Below are 19761 nucleotides of genomic sequence, written 5' to 3'. Positions count from 1 at the left end.
TTAAATGTTGTGATATTCAGTTAATTGTTTTGTTGATTTTTTTTTTTCTAGCAAAAATGCCAAACATTTGCTAGTTCCAGCCTTTAAAATGAGGATTGCTTGGTTTTCTCTGATGTGATATAAATTGATTTTATTGTCCTTTGGACTGTTTGACAAAAAAGGAGTTTGAAAACGCCAACTCGAGGCCTTATGACATTGTGATGGACATTTTGCACAATTTTTTTTTTTTTTAAAGACCAAATTGCATAATTTAGAAAGTAATCGGCAGATTACTTTGTAGCTGGGGGGGGGGGGGGGGTGGGGGTGGGGTGGGGGGGGTAAAAGCACAGATATGGATGATGTTGGGGTTGGCTGCCAAGTTCTCCAAACTTTTTTCTCATCCCGGGCAAACTCTGAAATAATGAACTTCAATACAACAACCGACATGCTGCCAACAATATAATGCGAGTGCTGTTTCAGTAAGACAATGTCCTGGTGCTCACCTGCAGCCTGCATCTTATCAGCCTGCTTTCTGTCTGCCTCTTCCTCTTTTGCCTCCGTTGTCTTATGTTTTCCTTAATAAATGAAAATTAATTGAAAATAAATAGGAAAGGAGACATATCAATTGACAGGGTTCATGAAAGGAGGACATATTTAGCATGTTTTTCTGTATATCAAGGGGGACAGATTGGTATTTTCTCAGTACGGGGGGAGACACGACCACCTCCCCAAAGAAGGTGGTTATATGTTTATATGCAGAAGTTAGCATTGCTGTGGTTATCAACACTTGAGAAGCAGTCATTAGAGCACGATAAACAAAGTACAGCAAAGCCGAACATGCAGTAGCTGCTTCTTCCTTGTCAGCGGTGCCTTTTTGGATACCGGTTGCTTCACCTTCAGGCTACATTTCATTTTAATGTACATTTCTCATTGAAGTAAGTTAAAAGTATCGTGGTGGAAACTTTGACAGGCAGAACGCGGTATGTTAGCTTGATTTTTGGCTGTGTTCTGCTGTGATTAAGTTGTTTGCCATCTAGTATAATTGTTGAAAAGTTGGCCAAGTGGCACGGTTGTTAAGTTAATACTGTGACTTGGGGGTTTTGAATTCATTTGTAAGATAACAGAAAATGCTTGGGATATATCTGAATGTGACTCAATCTGTCATGACTGTCGACCACAACTACACATTTACACAACATATGAGTTTTGCAAGAAGAAAACAAACCAAAAAATCCTCTTCTAAAGATCATCACTCCCATGAACAGGAGGTAGAGTAACTATCGTCTGTCATACAGGGACTTTAGTGACCCCCCTGGCCTTTATAAAACAGCATACTTTATTTTCACGATTGTCTTTTTTAACTCAGGCTTGAAACTCTTTTCTTCCTTCTGTTGTGAGCAGATCCAAGCATTCTAAGTCCTTACCACCATTTGAATGGTTTTACAATCACATGTGTTTCTTTGATAGATTATGTAGATTCTGCCTCGATTTCAGATGTAGATTAGAGCAATTTCTTCCCCGAGAGCTTCACAAGAATGATTCAGTTCACTATATTTGTGCGTGTGCCTGTGCGTTTGTGCCTCTGCATTCATGTCATTGTGTGTAATATGTGTGTAGTGGTGTTTTACCTCCACTCAAAGGACCCCATAAAGGTTAGCAGGCTCACTCAACAGCTGATGGTAAATTTAGCCTCCTTTTCACACAGTCCCACACACGATTTGAGTATTTTTCCTACTGTATCAGACCATATCCAGGCATGTTACTGCACTGAAGAGATGAGCATTTATTTGAAGGTATTAATGATTTAGAGGTGCTTGTGATGGCAGTGTTTCTATGAAAGAATTTCATTATTGTGTGTAAGAATTTGATGGAAGTCATGGGTTTATGTTTGATTGGGTCCTGGATGGGACTGAATGTAATAGAACAGCAGGACTCTTATTTTTGATTAATGGCATCGTCAAACAGTTAGGAATGGATGGTTATAAGAAGGGCTTGCAGGATGCCAAAACCACACTTTTAATTTTGGGTTCTCACTTCAATCTCACATTTAAATTTGGAAATTGCATGCCCCGCTCAAGAGCATGTAATATTTCCTAGTGCCATGTAAGACCAGAAGAAAATCAATGCTCCTATCCAACAATTTTTTGGTAATCCAGAGGAGAATGGTTAAGCCACTGCTCCTACTGTTAAAGGGTTCTGCGGTGTTAAGAAAGCTGTTTGAGGCCAGAAGTCGTCCTCTCACAGATAGAAACATTGCACCTTGTGTACCTTCTTATGTAAGAGGTCTGAAGTTGCATCTAATGAGCTTCTCTGGTAAATTTTCCTTTCAGTATTTGTGCACAGTTGTGCAGAAACCACATTACTAACATTTCCTAACTGCTCTCAGCTGTGGCACGCTGACATTATTTATGGGTGAAAGGTCGCCTTTCAGATGCTAAAATCCAAGTGGTTTGCCACCACGTCATGACCCCCAGGTCCCAGAGCCTGGCTTTATGTAATACATGTAATGTAGTGGAAAATGAACATATGACAGAACTGCTGTATGCTAGCTGGTTTTCTCAGTATGTTTGTACTCAGGAGGGTCAAAAAATACTTCAAGTGATAGACTGAGATTTTGCGTGTCTGCTGTTTCAAAGGAGAATATTATATGTCTGGTATAAATATATGAAGTCAGATCTGTCTTGATATCAATGAATGCGCACAGAAGGATTCGCAAATGTGTTTCGTGATTTATATATGAAAGCGTTTTTGTAAAACTAAAAAAAAGGTCACAAATGTGTTTCTGATGTACACACAAATATTTGTTCTTTTAAATAAATGTAGGAGAAATCCTCAAATAGATGTATTAATAAGTGTATTTCATCCAAAACATATTGGGATGTTGTTGCGTTTATATAGAAACTATTGAGCCTGCATTCCCACACAGTGTCATGTTTGAACTTCACTGCATCAGCGTGTCTTTTTTGAGACTTTTCTGTCATGGCTCCACTCACAAATGCATTTAGTTTTTTCTGTATTCATTGAAAAACTATTTTTGTGGAAAGAATCATTTATATATAAGTCACAAAATGCAGTTGTGAGTCCTTCTGTGCTCATTCATTAATACTGAGCCCCATTTGATTCCATATAAATAAGTTACAGATGGTGTAGAGTGTCAAACAGCGGTGATTCCTAAATGATATCTTGCAGTGCTAACATATTGTTTTAGCCAGCATTTTACACCTGGATGACCACGGATACAGCTTTGTGTGAGGTTTTATTAATTACTTCTTTACTTCAAGGTCTCAGAGAGGTTTCACACAAAAGAGTGGAAATATGTTAAATTGTCAATGTAGGGGCCTAACAGGCATTTAAAAAAAAAGGCATTTAACTGCAGGACAAAGTGTGCCGATATGTGTGCTTTTTAGATGACGGATCCATAAAGAAAGGAAACAGAGGTTTGGTTTGCATTGATCTTGGACAGGAATTATTCCTGGGATGTCAGTTTGTGTCCAGCTCTCATTCTCCTGTCTGTTTTCATTAGTAGTGTCTGCAGGACACAGGTCACTTCAGCTCACTGAGTATGATATCAATAAAGAAAACATCTGATCTGATAAAACAGGACTCATTTACCTGGCTGCTTTAATCGCGGAAGGGCTTTGTGTCTGATCTTTCAAGTGATGTCATCACCTCAGCCACTGAATAAACTCACCGAGTGGAGAGGAGACATGGAGTTAATATACTGAAGGGAAACAGGAAGAGCTGACTTGCATAAAGCGAATGCCAAGCTGTCCCCCAAACACGGAGCATGCACTTTGTATAAACGCAGTAATCTTCCAGCATATGCTCATTCTTGGACTGTATTTTTGTTGTAATGCAAAAGAAAGCAGGAAATCACAAAACAATATAAGCCAGTGAATACTTTTATGGAGTTCCTGACTCTGCTTGGGTTTGGCTCGATAGTTTATATCTCCCAATTTATGAGTGAATTTTTTTCAACCTTTATTTATCCGGGCAAGGTTTCGCTGAGCACGCCCCGCCTGCTCCTTTTAAGCATCCTCCCCCTGCATCTCATTCATGTAGTTCCACATTCATGTCTCATGCAGCTGCAGTTTTCCCCCAGGTGATTATTGTGCAGCCCTGCTGGACCTGCTGGGGTTGAGCTGCCTTGCCTGGTTGCTGATTCCCGTTGAGGGACATCTGTCCTTGACGATGCCCACGAAGAATTTTTCCAGCAGGCTCACAGATTTGAACCTGCAAAACATTCAGTCACAAGCGTCTCAGACCCTTCAGGGCGGGGAGAGTGTTACGCGCTCTCTTAACTTGCCATGAATTCGCAGTGAAGATGTGAACTAATGGCATCTGGCAGGAATGGCTGCTGCGCACTGGAAGCCCGCTGCTTATGTCTTGTTTGTGGCGAAGGCGGATGTGCTTCCATTGGAGGTATATGTCTGTTCGTATTAGTGGCAGAACAGAGCTCTCTGGGGCCTGGCAGTGACATCACTTTGGAGCGTCTGACATCAGAAGTAACAGTAATGGGAATGAGTGAATGAGTTCACAGTGACGCTGTCTGTGTTCACATAAACGCACTGATGGCTGATGTTTTACACACCTGAATACATGCACACATAAACACACTCACTCTTAGGCACTTAGGCACTGGTATTATTTATATGTTTTTAATAAAGCATCAAGTGAGATGTTGGAAACAAAGTGATGATGTGAAAGGGGTCGCTTGTAGGGATGAACCAACAGAAAATGATCACCTGAATCTGCCGCTCCCCTCGGCTTCATGGAGCTTTATATCAAGTGTCGGCTCATTGTTAAGCTGTCTTGCCTGCAGCTTTACTGTTCTGGTTCACTCTCACCGCTCTCATTGTGTTGTTTGTGGCACAGACAGACACAGTTAGCAACTAGCTGGTGAGCACGGTGGAGCATTTAGGAGCTAAAGAGATGGATATTTCCCTCAGAAGTTGGTGGAGACCAAAACCAGAGTAAACAGTTATGTTCACTACTTGTTTCTGCTGCCCCCAAGTGGGGTTATTACAGGTCTATGTAAAGTTGATGTCCGTGTTTATCAACTTTAAATGGTATCATATTGCAATATCAGAACTGATATCATTAGTCAACTAATCGATTAAAGGAGAGAAAATTAATCAGCAGCAGTATTTAAAAATCATTGGTTCCAGCTCCTCAAATGTGAATATTTGCTGGTCTTTTATGACAGTTAACTGAATCTCTTTGGAGTTTGGACTGTTAGCTACATGAATGTGAGAGTCTGGGGTCTGTGAAGTTGTGGTCTGTATTTTATACATTCTATAGACCAAACTGTATGAAAAGAATGGTTATTTTCAGCCGTACAAAGTACTTGTTAAAATGATAATGAAGGCCCTGACTCAGAACAATGAGGTTAATAAACTCAAAATATTCAGTTGATGTTCAGCTATATTTAACTTACGATGATGTTTGACCAGTTTAAATTTAGGGATCCTCTCCTGTATTTAATGTGCCGCCATCATCTAGAGAAAAGTCGGTGCTCTGTTGAACCATAAAAACACAGTTAACTCGTGTCAGTAGAGCGACGTTATGGAGCAATTTGTCTTTTCACTCACAATCTTTGGCAGAGCACAATCAGAGGCTTGGAGAGAGCACATTAACCAACAGACGAGAGTTTCAGTGTAGCTGTTAGCCACAGCTAATATAATCTGTAATCTAGTCATTTTAACCAGTGGAAGCTATAAATGAGACGCCTGCTGACTTTTACCTTCTTTTTATCAATATTGATCTTTGATAATGAAATATAACAGGATCGAAGGGTCCTGTGCGTCCGATCTTAACAAATGTGGGTACTTTGTCGACCAGGAACCAGACCCAAAATGGAACCCAACCCAACAAATATTTTGTTTAGATATAGCGTTAAAATGTAAAAAAAAAAAAAAGAAAAAAAAAAGAACTATAGATAAACAAAAGAATAAAATAGATTGAAGAGGTACACAATTAAAGATTAAGTAAGGAAGCACCAGACTAAGAAGATTATGCCAGATTATAAAGATATTTTCATATTGTGTTTACAAGCTGATGTTGTCCAAATTGGTAAAACTAACACCCATACATACATATATATACATATATATATATATATATATATATATATATATATATATATATATATATATATATATATATATATATATATATATATATATATATATATATATATATATATATATATATATATATACGCACACACACACACACACACACACACACACACATGAAAAGATGTGTGCAAAGAAACTCTTTAATCCTCCGGGTGCACACTAAAAGACTGCTGAAAGCAACAACTGGAAATAAATAATTTGCAAGTGCGATGAGACAAACGTGGGGCCTTTTTTTCCTGAGATGATACAAACACCCTCACGCCGTTCCTCTAATTAAAAAGAACAGGTCATGAATTACAGCACTTATGTAAAGGTGGCTGCAGAAGACCTCCTTTCTTCAGCTCCAGCGTTTGTTGTGAGCTCAACACGGTGTTCTGGCGCCTGAGCTGCTGCTCTTTACCCATTCACATGATACTGTGTGTGTGTGAATACCTGTGTGTTTGTAAATGTCACCGTATCTCGTGTACTTTTTGGGATTGTTTGCTTGTGCTCACATGTTTCTCTCCTCGGTGTGTGTGAGTGGATGTTCACTTTGTATAGAACAGCAACACCTGCTCTTTCTATACAGCAGACACACCAGATGAATCGTGTGATCCCTTATTTATTTCATCTGCTACAGCAAATCTACCTCAAGCATGACAGAGTGTGGATGTCGATGAAGCAGAGGAGGCAGGTTAAAGAGGCTGGAGCTCAGTATCAGGAACGTGCTCCTAATATTTTGCACTCTCAGCGCGTGTGTGTATGTGTGTTTGTGCATGTGTGGTTCATGCATGATGTACTTGCTGAAAAGTGAGCTGTGAAGAATGAGCCAATGTGTTAACCCCGCTGGAAGATGTATGCGAGAAAACATATTTTTGTCTCATACACCAGTGGCTCTGACTGCCCTGGACTTAATGGAGTTTGCAAGCATGTGCACTGATGAACTTTTATGGGAAGTGACAGTGCAATGATGGTGTGCCATGTAGTCATGAATATCTAAGAACTGTGGAGTGGAAGCTGTCAAAACATGCTGGTTAAAGTCTCAGAGGACATGAAAGTTCTCCAGGTCTTAGCGGACATGGATGCCTGTTGTTGTGGATGTGGATTTGTTAATGCACTTAACCTCTGCTGCAGCATGCATTGGGCTTTGATGCACCTCCAGGGGCTCTTCAGATTAGTAGCAGGGACTCCGCTCGAGCAGATGGATCAGTCATCCCTGCATTCCTGCGTATACTGTCTGTCGGTTGACTAACCCAGTGGAGCTTTAATGGCTCTTGGATGAACCCTTGAACTTGTGGCCTGCAAAGTTACCACACTGCTTCGGGTTGAATTGACTGTTGCTTAATTTCCTGTTTATCGTCTAATAGATTAATTGATGAATCATTTTAATTACTGATAAATCATTTAAGGAATTTTTCAAGCACAAATGCCAAACGTTCCCTATTTTCATTTGCTCATTCTTTTAGTGTTATCTGATAGTAAACTGAAAGTCTCTGAGTTTTTCACTACTGGTCAGGCAAAACAAGCAATTTATCACCCTGGGCACAAATTTCGATAATAGTGTTCTGGCATTTTATAAACCAAATGATTAATCGCGAAAATAATCTGCAGATTAATCGATAATGAAAATAGTCATTAGCTGCAGCCATAATAATGATATCATGATTTTAAGCAAAAAGTCAAGGTAAATGAAAGCTCCTCTGGCCTTGACAGTGACTAGCCGACACCGCTGTGATCGAGGCTATTTCACACCGCTTCTGCTCAGTGTCTTTACCGCCCCTTGTCAACTGAACAAGCAAAGAATTTTCCATTGCAGAAGTTTGATCATGCCTTCCAAATGACATGACTTTGGTTATCTGGTAACAGGATCACTTTGCTTATGGTGAGTGATTCTGGTGAGGCCCTGCAGGGTCAGCAGCAGCTGCTTTGGTTTCTGCTGTTTGGTTTGAATGTTGGTATTAAGAACCCTACGCTCTCTCTAGCTGAGAGATAATACTGAAGTTAAAACTGCTCACAGCCATCGCTTGTTCACCATCACAGCTAAATCAACCTAACATAAAGGATCTTTATGCCCAGTACAGCTGTAGGAGGGAGGCCTCATGGTGCACTGAGGCACAAAGAGGCTGCTGTCAATATGTAGTCTTGAAGACTTCAGCTGTACCAGAACCCCTATACGCCAGTACCATAAAATGTCAATAAAGGCAGCCAGCTGCCTAAATTCACGCCGTTATCATTTTAACAGCGCAAAGCTGGTCGAATTGATAAAAAATACATTTTACAATGCTCAGCAAGCACTCAGTACGGCAGGGCAGTCCACACATAGTAATCAGTCCGGGCACACTTTATTCAGAATGCTCCCAACAGATAAATTTAATCAAGTCCATCGACGTTTCAGCTGATGGGATCAAAATGTTAGTGGAATTATTGCAATCTGCAGTGTCTGTCTATGCAGAGCATGCTGAACACAGTGTGCAGCTCTTATCTGAAGCATCCTGCCAGTGAAGAAATGCTGGCTGCTCATTCAGCTGAGAGATGGGCCAGGTGGAACGAACCATGTCGGTCCTATGGTCTTCATCTCTCCGCTGCCAAACAAATGACGGTCTGATAGATATGGGTTTCTGAAAGATGATACACATATTTTTAGACTGAAGCTGCAAAACAGGTGATAGTTTGTACCAGTATTCACAATGTTACCATTTGATTTTTATGCCAAAAAAAATCCTAAGCTTTCAGGGCCAGATTTGCCTTTCATTCAATTTTTTTTTTTTGCTCAAAACCAGTGCTGAGCTAAAGTCTGATTTACTAAGACAGCGGTTAATTATGCAATCAGAGAACCAGACTGACTTCTAAGCAGACTCTCTGAGTGAAGGAGAGCCTACGAGGTGCAGTTCAGACATCTGCTGCCTCAGAATAGAATCAAAATGTAGTTGTATTCAAACTACTAATCAAAAACATGGTTGATCAAGGTTAAGCATAATTAAACTCTGAGAAAAGTCTAATTGTAAAGTGATGTTTATTTTTTTTTAAGTTTTGTAAAACTAATGCAGTCATTAAACATAATTGTAAGGAAATGATGGTTGAATGGCAAAAAACACAATGTCGGCGTGTCTTAGAGCCGTCGCCGTCAACTCAACAAGTTCCCTGCAGAACCGCCGCTCTGTCTGCGCTGCTGTGTTTTCTGCAGTGGTCAGATCTTGTGTTCATTTAGGAGTTCATCACTGCCCTCTTTTTGTTTTTAAGTCGGTAATTTTTGTTTTTGAACTATTTGCATACTCACGCTTTTGTGTGCCCTCATTGAACTTTGTGTAGAATGTAGGTTGAAGTCTGCTCTCCCAGCCTGGTGCACCTGTAAATGAAAAACCCCTAAGAATAACACGTTTATTGTGGCAGAAGGTGTTTGCAAGGAGGTGCAAAAGATTTTGTAAATCTGATACTCAGTGCTGCAATATAATGTTCTTGTCAGACTCTAAAACAGTATTTAGACTTGGGGTGACTGAAACGCCACTGAACCCAGGCTAATGAAATTCTTTCTTTGTAGGTTGGCACTTCCTTCAGGCATAATGGCTGACCTAATCCGTTCAGTTGTAGAATAGAATTTGCTTACATAAAATGTCTCTAATGCAGAGTTAAAAATAATCAACATACTGGCCAATTAAATGAAGAACTAAAAGATAAAATACAATGTAATGTCTGTTACACATGGCGGTGGCTCCATTACTTGTCAGTATTTCTGCAGAATGATTGTTGGGGCTTTGTGGTTCACTGTACTTTTGTTGGAGGTAAATGATTGTAATGGTGGTACTGATATTATTACTGGCACTTTTTCTTCTTCCACTACTTCTACTAACTTCTCCACAGTTACATAAAGTAAACTTCCATACAACAATAGTAGAAAAATGATATTTGGATATCTCAGCAAAAAGTCCAAAAATGAAGATAATTATTTTCTTTTTTCAATGAACAACCTGCAGACAGTGAACACATACAACACATTGGTAATAATGTTAGTAGTATTGGTTGAGGACCAGTTGATTTGCTTCCCAGTTGTTTCGTCTATGTGGCTTTGGGTTGGAAAGCTGATTGTGGATCTGTTTTTTGTAGCTTTGGTGCTCAATCGAATGTATAATTAACTTTGGTACTTAGACTAATGTACTCCTGAACTTCTAATGTACCTCTTCTCAAACTATTCCCCTTACTTCATTATTTTTGCCCCCTCAGTTCCGCTGTGTGTCCGTCAGCTGTTTGTCCGATGCTGCTGAGGCAACATGAGTTGAGGTGTGTTATGAGTGAGAAGTTTCAGAGACGACCCTTTGGGTAATAAGACAATGACACAGTTCCTAGTCTATCTCTGGATTGAGGACAGATGACTATAATTGTTCTTTATCTCTTAGGGACAGCTTGGCTCGACCCGCTTTCAATCAGCATGGCGACACCAAAGAGAGAAACAAAAACACACAGGGGTCAGGGCCCGAGGAGCATGACTTGCAAGTTTTGCTAGGCTAACACAGTGGTGGTCCAGCTCAGCTTGGCTTACTGTCCTGCTGCAGAAAATGTGTATTCAAAAAGAAAATAACATGCACAACAGAGATTCAACATAGAGCACATACGGTATAATCTCCTTAAACAACAGGTCTAAGGCAGTGCCACTCAGTGTTTGAACACATGGCTACAGTGCATGTGCCTGCACGCAAAGACTAAATGAGGACACAGCAACCACCATGGCTAAGGGTGAGGACAACCAAGCAAAGTACAACAAGTAAATTCTCTCCAACTGTGAAGTAGAAGCACTGAAAATGGCCCATTAGCGTTGAGTGTGTCCATCACGGCTCGTTCAGGATCAGCTAGCTACCTAGCCGCTGCGTTTGTACATTTGACATTTGAAAGTTCAGCTACAGTATAGCATTCATGTGAAATAAATTAATTGCACATTAGCACTCAAAATATGTTTTGAGTTTTCTGTAAATTAAACAGTAATTTATTGATGGTCCCTAACTGAAATCCCTGTGGTTAAGAGCGAGGGCTCAGAGGTGAGTTAACTGTCCTCTCAGTGGACCCAGCCACTGGGTGAAACTGAGTGAGAAGATGCTGCTGAATCCAGGGTGAATTTTGGACCACGGTCAATTTCTGCTTTCTTAATATGATCTGTCAAGTGTCAGCGCTCAAAAAGTAGGCTGCTGAATTTTGATATCCAATCCTGTTTACTTCTGTAACTTAAGCTAACATAGCTTTCATCACAAACTCACACTCGTTTGCTTCACAAGTAACAGATGTAAGCAGTAGTTTTGGTGTACGCTTTTGTGGTTTTCTCTGAATTTTCAAAACAGTGGACGGCCAATAATACAAAGGCTTTGGGTTAGAAAGGCACGCCTGGGCGTGTCACGTGTGCCAGGCACACATGGCAAGACCGCTTTTAGAGATTTTTTTGGTGCTGCATCTGTGCTGCGCTCGGTGAAACACTGGGATTAGAACGCTAACGTTATCAGCAGTTGTGTTTGGAGCTCAGTGCACGATAGCACTCTGCCGCTTTAATGATAGGAGGTTTAGAATATCTGGCACCATAAATTCAATTACCATGGGAGGAGATAACATACTGGCTTACTGTACCATGTTGCCCCTGTCCAACGCGAGCCCGGTGGAAATAATTTCTCAGTGATATTAGGTGGGAAGCCAAACAGAACCAGCAGTTTTAACTAGAGGACAGCAGCATCTTTAAACCTCTCCCTGACATCAAGTTCTGCTCTCTCAATCTCCACTCAGTGCTTTATGACACCTGCAGATGTCAGCAACAAGGAAAGTTATTTTGTCTTGCTTGGGGGACTTTTATCAGGCAAATTGTTATTTCTAGCGAACGACTGGTGCACAGGACGGGTTCATAAGAGAGCTGGCGACCCTGGATTCTAAATAATGTTAAACAGTTGTATTAGCATAATAATGGCATTTCAAGGTCGGAATAGAGCCCCCACAGTTAACGTGGTAGCCTTAATGAGGTTTGGGTCTTTCTTTCAGTACACAGTCTTCAGTCCCACGGTCTGGCACTTCCTGGGAAACGGGAGCAGAAATCCTGTGAAACATCGGGATCTAATCACATTCAACCCTAATGGACGCAGGCAAAGGAAAAAAAAACCTCATATCTTTAATTTTCCCAGGCTTTATGGTGTTCGTTTGTTCCCCTCTCGTGCTTTGGCTTTTTGAACAGGCCTCAGTCTTATGTTTCTTCGCCAAACTGTGGTTCATTGGCTCTGCTCGTTGTTATGGCCTCCAGTGCAGCTCTACCTCTGAGAAATGTTGATATTACTAAAACCCGTGATTGAGTATTTCCATTGTTTGAGGGGCTTAAACTGAACTTAGGGGTGCCAACTTGATATCAGTGGTGTTATTTTAGCTGCATTATATATCCTGGCTGTTGCAGCAGGAGCATTACTGCTGCAGCTCGTTTAAATGAGCCATCAGGCAGTTGAACTGTGCCACCGAACATAAAACAGGTTCAAAAGAATTTAAAACTGCACACAGTTATGTGATATTACTTGATATATTCGTCCAAGTGCATGTGAGCGTGCACTCACACACACATACAGACTCAGAGCTCTCTTTCTCCCCATTCATCTTTATTTTCTCCTCTCAGCACATTGAATATCACCTTCACAGCCAGGTGGAGAGGCAGTACTGCACCTCTGAATGAGGCAGCAGCAGAGAGAGAGAGAGATGTCCAGCGTTTCATTTTCCCCCCACAGTGTTTATTTATTCACACCCTGAGTGAAAAGGGCCTTACAGTGCAACCTGGAGAATTTCCTGTGTAGCCTGTCAGACTGTTTAGAGCAAAATGCAGGAGAGATCTGAAGTCAGAGAAAGATAAAAAGATGGTGGACTGGGGAGTTATGGGAGAGAACATGAGAGTGAGGGAGCGAAAGAGCAAAAATCACAGGGTGTGAGAGGGAGAGTGTGTTAGAGAGAGAGAGCAGAGTTTCTATCCAACCAGCTTTTCTGAATTGTGACACACCAAATAATGCTTATATTAACATCTAAGACAGCGATTTATGATCTTGAAACGGAATTTTAAAATTTTCATGTGGAAGTTAAAGATAAAAAGTGATGTGAATGATGACTCGATTACGACACAGACTTGGCATGAACAATCCACAATGTGTGTTGTTCGGTGTAGGCGTACAACAGCACAAAGGCAGCCTGGAAACTCTGAAGTCTTTACATACCTGCTCACCGTGACCTTACAGAAATATCTGACGCTGCTCCCATGAATGGGGGCCGCTTATTTTGTTTTTTTAGCTCTTGCATTATTGTATTGTATGTCATCTGCTTTTTGTTCTCAGATATGGACAACATTGGTGGAGACAAACAGGTCCTTTAGAGGAGTATTCTTTCCTCATATTTCTAGACAGGCAGGATGTGCTTCAGCCTATAAACCTGATGGAAACACACACACACACACACACACACACACACACACACACACACACACACACACACACACACACACACACACACACACACACACACACACTCAGTATATATGTGGCATTTTAAAAGTTGGCAAGAAAAGATTTGCTTGACATTTTGATAGAGACGTTGCAAGAAAGAGAGCTGCAGTTCTAGTTAAAAGACATTAGGTAGGTGAAGGAGAGATGAGAGAATGAGGGAGTGAGTGCGAGTGAACGAGAGAAGCAAAGAGAGTTGTGGGAGTGAGTGTAAGCGAGTGGGAGACTGAGAGCGAGCGAGAGAGCAGTGGAGAGGGAGACTGAGAGAGGGCTGCTGTACAGCTATAACAGGCAAACCCGACTTTGCTATTGGCCAAAGCCTGAATGGTCTCAAGCTGTTCCTGTCATTCATCGGTATTTACTTGAGTCTGGCCCATTCAGAATCATGGGGGAAATCCTCAGCACATTAACATGCAGAGGAGAAATAGCCTCTTTTACATGCACATTTCAGTTTCTGAGACATTTTCAGTCATTTTAACAAACAAATCAAATATTTGAATGCCATTTCTTCTCTGGATTTGTTGCTCAGGCGCACAGCACAGCCTTGTTGCGAGTATTATGGTAGTAAGACTTCCTCAAAGGTTTCCAATGAGCTGCGTTCAGATTTATGCAGGTAAATGCAAATGAGTGACGGGGACATCTTGAGGCTGTTTGCGCCACTGCTGGTCCCAGTGATGAACATCGATGGACGCCAAAATACGAAACACAAAAGTTGAGCAGATGGAGTCATTTGTAGTTAGAATCTGTTTATTGTGTAGTTATTATTAGCAATCTGTTAATCCTAACATGTGTGCCTGTGTGTTTGTCTTTGCCAAAGTTTAGTATTTTAACAGGAGTTTAAATTTGGCAGGAAGATCAAGATGCATTCAGAGAGGGAAGGGAAAGGCCACATGCAAGGAAAGGAGAGATCAGACCACAAGTCAGGTAGATGCATTTGAATTTAGATTCGGAGAGGCAGAGAAAACATCACAGAGATCTAGAAATATAAATAGAAGAACCGAGTGTGAGAGAAGATGGAGGAGTGAGAGGGAACGGGAGAGAGGTGAATGGTAAAAATGTGATTCTAGGACACATCGTTTTTGTTTTTAATCCCACATAGAGGAATATCGAGGATGAAAGGGTAAAGAGTGACAATGTAAATACAAAAGGGAGGAGGGGGGAGGCACAGAGATAGAGATAAAAGGTTTACGGGAGGGTGTAAAAGAGAAGGCCACATCCAGGAAGGAGAAGCCAGAGAGGGAGCCAGAGAGCGAAGGGGTGGGGGGGCTGAGAAACAGATGGGCTGAAGAAGGAGGGGAGAGATGGATGGGAAAGGGGAGGGGGGTTTTGAGAAGAGGCTGCCAGGAGTTAGTGTAGTGTTCGTGTCATGGTGGGATGATGGCCATGCGATCCCACCTCCCCCCTTTAGGCATATTGCATTTTGGTTATTACGTCGATGTCAGATCATGTGTGGAGCTGACATCAGCAGTGCGGATGGGTTCAGAAGTCTGTCTCTTCATGCCAGACGTAATCATTCCTCCTCTCCATTCTGCCTGGGAAGCTCTGCACAAAAATGGGCTCTGAGGTTCACCTGAAGCTAAAATGGGGGTTCAACACTCTGAGTTAGCCAAATCACATTGGTATCTTTCAAAATTATGGTCTTCTTATTCCCTCTTTGTGTTTCCTCAGACAGTGCTTCCTTGCTGTGATAAGGCAGGGGCATATAGTACGTCCCGCTTGTCACATGCACTGTAGGTTTTCAGCATGTTATGCTAGTGGCGGCTAATCAGCCTTGAGCCGCTAGCCTCAGGCAGAGATGAGGAGCGGCCTACAGAGGTCTAGCAAGCTCACTTCTTTCCAACTCCTGATTTTTCAAACTTGTAGTCTTCAGCCCCAACTGACACTAACTCGATCTGACTTCTGGCGGCCCCCTCTGGAGGCTTTCTAAAACTTCTTCACCTATGCAGTAGTCCTCCCCAACACCTTTAAGCAGGCTTGAATGTGTAAAAGTGGAGATCCCCTGTAAGGCGTTGGCGCGCTGCTATGAAACCTCCTCTCCACGCGCCTTCATGACGACGGTCTTGGTGGGAGCACGACAGACAATTTTGTAGAACTTCCTGAACCTGAGTCATGCCCACTTAATGCAGCGATCAGTCAGGTGTGCAGAGGTGAAAAAATACGCCGTGACTGAACTTCCACTTGAACTCTCTCTTTCCATTCTTTACACATCTACTTCCACCAATTTTTGTGTGAACGAACGAGTGCCACACCATGAATCCCTTTGAAGACAGACTCTGCTAAAGTGCGCTCTGTTGCATGCTTTTGTGCAATTTATGGTCTCGTCCCTCTCTGTAACGGCACGCTTTTCTCTGCACCTTCGACTGTGGTCGTCTGGAATAAGTATAAACACTTCTGCCTTTACACGGGTTCAAATGGCACATCGTGTGAACCTTCATTCCAGCAAACCCAAGCCTTTACAGCGTAGTTGCTTTAGGAATGGACCACTTCGCAGCCAGTGTGGAGAGGAGGAGTGATTACAGCGACCAAGGACTCTTAACGTACATATGGCATAGGAGTATTGCATTAATAAAAAAAAAAAAAAAAAAAAAAAAAAAATCTGAAGCAATCCAAGATACGGCTGCTGAGTGTAAGGACACGTTAATTCCTGCCGAGCGATACATTGATGGTAAATTTGGTACCTTTTGATGTGTTTGACAATGTTGCAGAGCTTGGATTACTGCACACACACTCAGTGCCAACTTACGCTCACGGTGTGTGTGTATATATAGTTAGAGGTGGAAAGAGAAAAGGAGAGGGGGAGGGATGGAGAGACAGAAACAGAGAGAGTAAGAGAGTGAGAGGGAGGTACAAGTCAGTATTTCATGGATGGCTGTGTTGCTATGGGAACAAGATGTGGGCTCCCTATTCCCAAAAAAGTGTCCTCCTTCCTTCCTCCCTTCCTTCCCTTCTTTCCCTCTCTCCGTCTCATCACTTCATTTCTCTCTCTTCCTCTTCACGACATCCACAGCATCTACACCTCTCTCTCCTCTTCCCTTTCCCCCCGATCACATCCCACCACATGCTTCCTCTCTCTTTCTCGCTCTCTCTCTCGCTCCCTCCCTCCCTCTCTCTCTCTCTCAATCCCTCATCCTCTTCTGTCATCCATCCTGTCCCCGCCCACTCATTCACCTCTCTCTCTCTGTCCATTCTCTTCCTCTCCTCTTCTTCACTCTTCCCCAGATTTCCTCTCTGTCCTGCCCTCCCTGCCTCTCTCTTTCCACCCCTCTTTTTCCCTGTCTCTCTGATCCCTCTGTCTCTTTAACACTCACTTATATTCTATTCTTTTCTCGGTTGTCATGGCAATAGGCTGGGGGCGTGAGGGAGCGAGCGCGAGCAAGCGAGCGGGAGTGGGTGTTTCGGAAGTGACATCTCTTGGGCAGTAACCTTGTTTCCTGTGTGGTGGAGTTGGGGGCGGATTCAAGGCGCTAGCAGCGCAGCAACAGTGACGCCGTGTGGACGCTTTGGGTGAGCAATGGGGAACCCGGGACGCGCCGTATGAGGGCTGGGTGAATGATCTGATAGGTGAGAATACTCTCTCTCTCTCTCTCTCTCCATCTCTCCCACTCTCTCTCTCTCTGTCACACACACGCACACACACGTGCATACACACACCTTTACCTCCATCCTCCCCTCTTCTCGTCGAACATCTCTCCTTCATGGCTGAAGTTGGTTGAAGCAGGTGAGATTAAAGAGGGATCAGAGCTCCTGCCTGGATTCATACAGTGGTTTGAGTGTATGGGAAGAAGCAGTTTTCTGTATATTTATTGCTCTCGGTGCGCACACACACAGCACAAACTCACACTTAGTAGTAGACATAATGGACAACGGATGTTACAATCATCAAATTTTAGCTGACGATGAATTGTCGTACAAATTGCGATTAGTGATTAGTGATTTGTTTTTATCTATTAAGTTTGTGGCACTGTTATAGTAGAAGCCTAATAGTTTAATAATAGTTCTACACTTAATTATGGTCTCATATCAGTTTAAACAGAAGAACCTGTCCAGCAGCAACTATTTAGAGTTTTGTTTCTGGCAACCTAATGAATTTTAAGTGCAATATTCACTCTCCTTTTAGCTTTCTTTTGGTTGCCACCAACTGCTCCACTATGTTCACCACCTGGTTAATGACTTGTCTGTCTGCCATTTGGTGCCGAGCAGGTAGTTTTCAGTTGGTTTATCAAAGCATCTTTTGCCAGAAACAGCTGCCTGTGGTGGCAGGAAATGAGGGTAACGGTCTCCCAAATTTTAGCCAAACTCACAGAAAATCATCCAGAGAGAACACAAAACAATCCGTGTTTCCATCCACTACCATTGTGAGAAGTTAGACCCTGGAGATAAACAGTTGGTGGTGCTAGTTCTCCACTCAGGTGTCGTTAAACCATAGCAGAAGAAGAGGGAGACCACCACATTGATGGAGCGCTAGTAACGTGGAAATAGTGATGGAAATATTCCATTTCTGTTAGTTTCATCCAGATGTTTTCATCCATCCGAATGGAAGCGATTCTAACGATTATGATTGCGGTCAGCTCAAATAATCCCAATCAGGCGATGTGAAAATTATGACAGGCCTAATGTAGATACGCATTTCTCTACACGTCTTCACATTGTAGTGGCAGTGATGAGAGTAAAGTCTTGTGCACTTGAGACATGATGACTACTGTGATTAGGAAGTGATTTTTTACTCCAGAAGCCTGCTAGCTGGGGAGTAGCCCTGAAGAGAGTGGACAGCACTCAGTATGTAGGGAGGTGCCTGCAGTTCTGAGGAAAGGTGGGCATTGTACTGAAGAGGAGGGTGAAGTGCTAATGGAAGGGAGGTGTCAGTGCTTAGGGGATGCACTGTGACTTTCATATTCAACAAATTCAAGTAGAAGTAATTGTGATCTGAGGGTACACTCAATACAAGCTGCATTAATGAATTGTTTGGGCACTTGGGGTCTGAGGAACTCCACAACAAGCTTAAAACTTCACCTCTAACATATTGTCACCTTAAAATATTGCTGTGGCCAGTGTGTTAGCAGACACAGAGCAACATTAGCCTTTATTTGCAGTTGTGCTCCTGGAGAAAAATATCGGGCTTTTAAATTGCTAAATGCTCCATGGTGTTCACCAGCTAGTTACTGACTTTGCCTGTGTGATGTTTGGTGCTGAGCAGGTAGTTTATAACTATGATCACTGCATTTTCAGTAGAAACAGCTGGAAATGAGGTTAATGAGAGCAGAATGTGCAGGCGGTAAAAACTAAACAACGAGGCTAAAAGTAGGGATGCATGGATCTGATACACTTGATCGGTGTTAGATCCAGTACTGACCTTATGAAGCGGATCAGGTCTCTGCAATGACTTGATTGATCCACACAAACACAGCTTCTGTGTCAATGTGAAAATTCAGTACTTACATTAACTCAGTCATGGTGGGCCACCAATGTTTTTACCATGGCAATCCCTGGCCTCGTGTGTTATAAGACTGATTTCAATTAGTTTTATGCAGTGAAGTATACAGATTAGAAAAAAGAGAGCACTGGTATTGGATTGGTACTCGGTATCAGCAGAAAGGACTCGAGGTCCCGCCATCACGAGAGAAAATGTTGGATGCCTGCATACATACTTAAAAGCCTGCAGAGCAACCCCTCTCACCGTACACAGACATTTGATTAATTGGTAATGTAAAAAAAATTGAGAAGTGGTGCATTAAGTGGCCAAATTAAAACATGGATTTAACTTGCATACTGTGGCACGCCACAGCTGCTCCTCAGCTCAGAGCTGACAAATGCACACACAGAGGCTCGTGAAGCGCACCGCCATGCGTGGACATTTTAGTTCACACAGCAGAGCTTCATGAATGTTTGCACATAAGGCAGGCGTCATGGGAGGTGACGCTTTGTCCAAAAGTTTGCTTTACATAATGTCTGTTTCATATTAAGCAAAGTCTTTGATTCTCTCTGACAGTTTTCTTTTTTCAGAAAGAAATGCCACTGCCACAGCATTACAGGCCTCAGCCACTAGGATGCAGGACTGTATATTGTCACTGGTCAGACTGCTTATTTAAGTGCATTGTTACTCCAAATCTGTTCCTTCTGACAGCACAGTTGAATCAGATTTGAAGATTTGTCTGTCCTCAGGCCCGGGTTGATGA

At 42.2% G+C, this 19761-nt stretch overlaps 1 protein-coding gene across 7 annotated transcripts in view; it reads left to right on the top strand.

Annotated features, from left to right (window-relative positions):
* Positions 1-19761, top strand: part of syngap1b (synaptic Ras GTPase activating protein 1b) — a 135680-nt gene that overhangs the window by 7473 nt on the left and 108446 nt on the right. The window contains exon 2 of one of the 7 annotated variants that reach the window (XM_070967451.1): positions 16934-17149. The exons of the other annotated variants lie outside the window; for them this stretch is intronic. The gene's annotated coding sequence lies outside the window, so the exon portion shown is untranslated. The remainder of the gene's footprint in view (positions 1-16933; positions 17150-19761) is intronic. 7 annotated transcript variants of the gene reach the window in all.

Source organism: Chaetodon trifascialis, chromosome 7, assembly GCF_039877785.1.
Source record: "Chaetodon trifascialis isolate fChaTrf1 chromosome 7, fChaTrf1.hap1, whole genome shotgun sequence".
In the NCBI taxonomy this organism is placed as follows: Eukaryota; Metazoa; Chordata; class Actinopteri; order Chaetodontiformes; family Chaetodontidae; genus Chaetodon; species Chaetodon trifascialis.
This window is presented reverse-complemented; position numbering and strand designations above follow the sequence as displayed.